General features: G+C 33.1%; 1 long non-coding RNA gene across 1 annotated transcript; it reads left to right on the top strand.

Moving 5' to 3' along the window:
• The first annotated feature begins 1,766 nt into the window (after positions 1-1,766).
• Positions 1,767-4,392, top strand: LOC127853547 (uncharacterized). The gene is made up of 3 exons (XR_008036660.1): positions 1,767-1,961; positions 2,949-3,078; positions 4,132-4,392. It is a non-coding gene; the product is annotated as an uncharacterized LOC127853547 (long non-coding RNA).
• Positions 4,393-5,695: the final 1,303 nt, after the last annotated feature.

Below are 5,695 nucleotides of genomic sequence, written 5' to 3'. Positions count from 1 at the left end.
ATAGTCTATGCCATACTGTTTATTTACAATCAATGATTTGATATATATGTGTATACACATTCTCTTATTAAATGATTCCTAATAAAAAGTAGCATAGTATGAAAATCATTCAAATATGCATTTATATTGTTTATATTAATATTTATTTTTGTTTAATAAGTAAAGCATCGCTGACTTATACTTGATATGGAATCTGTAAATCAATCAATTTCAAATCTTTGTTTGTCCAATCAATTGCAAAACTAATCTTAAGACATACGCATGATTAAGCATATTGGGAGCATTCAGTTGTGCTCAATCGGCAGACACATTTGTTCAAAGCTTCCTGTTTGAAACCTTACTAATAGTAGAGTTGATAACCATATTGATTGTTGCGTTATGACACAAATTTGAAACATGGTCTGTACAGGTGGTTTTAAAATAGATATTTCCATATATCATGTTAATTACCCTCTCATATATTATGTGACTGAAGTTAAATGTGATAATGGTATGCAGCTGGTGAATAATATTAACCTTCATATCAGGAAGAAAAAGTTTCGTTGTTACATGTATGGCTGATCTAATGATCAACTTGGCAATCTACTTTTTGTAGAGTGATAGCCTAATTGTTTATAGTACTCATTTGCCAACGCTTAACATAACCCTTTGCATGTTTGTATATCCAGACTTAAGAGTATCGTCATTTTTGAAGGACACTGTCCATCTTATATATACGTATGCAATTCATGCATAATGCATAATTGATTCAATACTTAATGAACATAAATTGTAGTTGAACGAAGTAATTGTAAATCCATGCAAAAATGAATTTTCATTAAACGTGCAAATATTGTGTTTGTATAAAAGACTAACTTGGCATTATTTTTTAAAACCCAAATGAAGGCATGTCGAAGTCGTTTCGTTCGCTAGTGGGTGGGTTGAGGTTAAAATGGGTGCTCAATAGTCTGGCATTGTTTGCGATGTCTTCAATAATGTACTATTTACTCCTGTCGTGGATCTTAACTATAATTCCTATGACAATTCCATGTGTTCAGTACAAGTCACAAGTCACGCAACAATTAATTGTCAAGGGTCGTGGATGTCTGGTATTCACGTCTATGATTGGATTTTGATACAAACGTAGTTAATTGCCATTTCACATCGATCAGTCAGTTTATCGAGTACAACTGTAATGCCCACGCCAATGTTAATTATAAGAGGTGTTTTATCGTTAATGTGTTTAATTGCATTGTTAATGAATTGCGATATAACTACAGATATAACTACAGGTTATTATTCCACACGAACGTACCTGGGTGCCGTTTCATCAATAATTACGTATTTTTATACGATCGTAAATTATGTATCGAAATTAATGTAGTCGTTTACGATTTTACATAAACTCCGTTTCATCAACGAAATCGTAAATGCAACATACATAAAATACGACTACTAAAATATACGTATTTTGTAACCGAAAAAAATAGTGTCACAGTCTGAAAAATTGCATGACGTAATTTTCGCGCGTTCTGTCAGCTAAGGCAAACATCGCACAAAAAAACATATCCTACCGCAACCCAAATTCGACGACACCTAAATTCGACGATGTTCTATTTGTATTGATTAAATGGATGATTATTGTCTTGGAATCATTTCAAAGTAATACAGCCGAGTTTAAAATATTATTTTGTGCTATTAAACATTTCATTATTTCTTTCATTATTTGCTATATATTGCTTCATGTAACTGTTACATCGTCGAATTTGGGTCACACCGGGATACTCCTATAAATATGAGGTCGAATTACGTCTAATTATTTGGACTAACAAAAACAATGCTAGTTGTGAATCGAAACAAAAACAAACACTGGAAAACGACGTGTAGACCGGTGTGGAAGGCTACCGATTGCTGTTTGGCCGACACTCTCCTTCCGTTACTAAACGCAAAAAGAAGTTATTTTGGATGGAGACGGTTGAAATGTGAGTTGAGAACTTGTTGGTTATGAATGAAGACAGCTGAAATAATTCGCGTTCAGGATAAATCTGAACACGAATTATTTCAGCCAAGTGTCTGCCAAAGCAAAAATCATCAAAAGACTCTAAGGCGGCAATTGATATTGACAAGAATGAAGATTTTTTGCTTATTTTCTTTATCCATGAATAAAAATGTATTGGTAAGATTAATTGTTTTGTTATTTCTATGCAGAAATGTGACTGTGGTGTAGATCAATTAACAGTTTAATAATATAATTTAATAGAGACCAATCGGAATTCAGGCTGACAATAACAAGACATCATGGATTGAAAGTTTGTCATGTCAGCATTTTTGTGTTCAATTATCAAATATTTTATTTCAATAAGGTATTAGATTCACATGACACAACATGTTTAGTAATCACAAATGTCATATCATTGAGAATGCTATTTGTTTGTCTATTATATAGGGAATATTTGTTGGATTCGGTGGATCATCGTTTTTAATTCACAAGTGATCATAGACAATGATATTTTCACAAGTGGCGCAGCCACGAACGAAAATATATATTTTCTATGATCACGAGTGAATTAAAATCAATATTTCACCGAATCCAACAAATTTTCTTTTTATTTTATGCTTTTTTCGCAGTTTATATACATTGTTAAAGAGTTTTACTTAAGAGTGCCGTTGGGATTATGTCGTCATTTTGTCAAATAAATGACGTCATTTCACATTAAGCAATGAAAATTATCGATAATTCTCACTGATAATTTTCATTGTTTGAAATAGTGAAATTATCCGTTTTAATCCACCGATATTTCTCTATAAACCACCAGAAAGCATTAAATAAATATCATTTTCCACAATAATTTATTATAGTGTTGATTCACAAGATGTAAATAATCATCATTGATTTATATTGCTTTCTCTGCAAAACTGTGTTACATGTAAAGATCACAAATGCAGTTTTCATTTCTTTGTTTTTCCAGAAAAGAAAATGTTATTACTGGCTGAAGGACCAAAATTGAATGGACAGAGAACACGGTTGACAAAACTCAAACAGAAGTTGTGTCACTCAGCTACATTAAAACATAAAACTGAAGGCAGAAGCAACAACTAGTAATTATTTATTTTTTCTATAGATTATAGTAAAGCTGACTGCTAATTATTTCCTACAATGAAAATGTAACAATTTATGTTTTCAATTTAAAGCTGGGCTGTTTTCGGAGAAAAACCAAGGTATTGTCATAGCCAGCGTGTCGTGTCGTCCGTGTCATGCTCAGTCCTTAACATTTTGTCAATGTATTGAACTTTGGCCATAAAATCAAAGTGCTTCCACCTATAACTTTGAAACTTCATATGCAGCTCCACCTTGACGAGTTCTACACGCCTCACCCATATTTGGGTCACTAGGTCAAAGGTGAAGGACCTTAAAATAATTCTGACAAGCTTTTATTCGTTAAAAAATGCACCCGTAGCCGAGCGTTCACACCTGTTATGCGGTGCTCTTGTTTTTCATTGTACTCTGTTTTATGGGGATAAAGTATTGCTGCATTTTTCATTTAACTTTATTACCGGTAACCTATTTACCAGGGTATAAACTTGTGTGTCAAGGTATTTTTTATTTAATTCTTTCGACATCCATGTACTTAAAAAAGAAATTGGAATGTAGAGCATTAGTGTCACACACAAATGTTGAGTTTAAGTTCAGAAAGCTAGGTTAATTTTGCAATACAAAAACCAACTTTCAGAAACAAAACCAGGTCATGTAGGCATGCTTACTTATTATGAACATAGTGTCATATGTTGTGTATTTAATATTTAGTTCTGTTAAATGTATAAACTAGTTTTTATTATAATTATTTATCACTCATAATGGGCTTCTCCGCTTGTTTTCATGATTATTGTGTTGTCCATGCACGTTTTATGTATGTTTAGTTCACTTGTGAGTGTGGGCATGTGTGTATGGGAGTGGGTGTATTCGTGTGCGCGTGTGTGAGTGTGGGTGTATGCGTATGGGCGTGCGTGTGTATTATTATCTTTATTATTTATTTATTTTTGCATTTTGCTTTGCCTACGTTGTTGTTAATTTTATTGTGAATTTATGTTGTCCTCATGTGCCTACTATGGCGTATTGGATAGAAATAAACACCTATACCTATCTGCTTGCAGCAACATGTGAAGAATGAAGCAACAGCGTAATAAAACTCGGGAGGAGATGTTGATGGCGTCAAGGGGAAGATATGCCATTCAGAGGGACATAAGCAATAATCATGAGGAACTGGTTTCTCTTTAAAAATCTTCTAAATTGCTCAATTGTTTCTGGAACTTTTAATTGATTTTACATGTGATGGTGTTCAGTGAGTCCATGAAACTTATTATTACACATACTATCATGTAAGATATAAATTGTCATATGAATTATAATACCATGCCCAGTAAATATATTTTACTTCCCGATAAATAATAAATATTTGTGAATGTTCTTTGTGTTTTATTCATTGAAAACTAGTGTAATAGCAACTGTTATCAAATACTATAAACATTATTATCATAAACATTTCAATAAAAATACAAAAAAAATGCACAGGTAAACAACATTTTAACGGTAGATGACTAAATAATTGAACAGAGACTCATGAAGGGGTAAAGTTTAGTAAATACATTCGGAAACAATCTAATATATTGGAAAACTTCTATTTTTTTATGACAATAATATCCATATTTATAGACAGCACACTTATTATTATAAAGTACCGTTACATTAACAAGCCCACTTTTTATGCCCCCCTTCAAAGAAGAGGGGGTATATTGTTTTGCTTGGTCGGTCTGTCCACCAGATGGTTTCCGGATGATAGATAACTCAAGAAATCTTAGGACATAGGATCATGAAACTTCATAGGTAGATTAATCATGACTGGCAGATGATCCCTATTGATTGTCAGGTCACTAAGTCAAAGGTCAAGGTCACAGTGAGTTGAAACAGTAAAATGATTTCCAGATGATGAATTAAGAATGCTTACGCCTAGGATCATGAAACTTCATAAGTACATTGATCATGACTTGCAGATGACCCCTATTGATTTTCAGGTCACTAGGTCAAATGTCGAGGTCACGGTGACTCAAAATAGTAAAATGGTTTCCGGATGGTAACTCAAGAATGCCAACAGCTTGGATTATGAAACTTCGTAGGTACATTGATCATGTCTGGCAGATGACTCCTATTGATTCTCAAGTCACTAAGTCAAAGGTCAAGTTCACAGTGACAAAAAACGTATTCACACAATGACTGCCACTACAACTGACAGCCCAAATGGGGGGCATGCATGTTTTACTAACAGCCCTTGTTTTAATGTGGCTTTGAGAATGTTCATTACAGAGAACACCTTTTAGAGCGAAAGTCAGTGGGTAAAATATCACTTGAATAATTGTTAATGGGGAAAAGTACCTTGAGTATATGATCTTTTCTGGAGCTCAGATAACTGTTCAATATTCAAGGGACCTTTTCCAGTTTTGGTAAATTTACTAAATTAAAAAAAATAAGTTTAAGATTCGCAAACATTTGTTGTAGTTATGATATTTGTGAGGAAACAGTAATACTGAACATTTACCATGCTCTAAAATATCCATTATATGCAACTTTTGACGATTTAAAAATTTGAAAATTTTAAAGCGTTGCAACTATCTGCTGCAACACTCGACGATTGAATAATTTGTAGAGTTCACTTGTTGTCGT

Source organism: Dreissena polymorpha, chromosome 12 (genome assembly GCF_020536995.1).
Source record: "Dreissena polymorpha isolate Duluth1 chromosome 12, UMN_Dpol_1.0, whole genome shotgun sequence".
In the NCBI taxonomy this organism is placed as follows: domain Eukaryota; kingdom Metazoa; phylum Mollusca; class Bivalvia; order Myida; family Dreissenidae; genus Dreissena; species Dreissena polymorpha.
The sequence above is the reverse complement of the archived record's forward strand: the minus strand, read 5'-3'. Positions and strand labels throughout refer to the sequence as shown.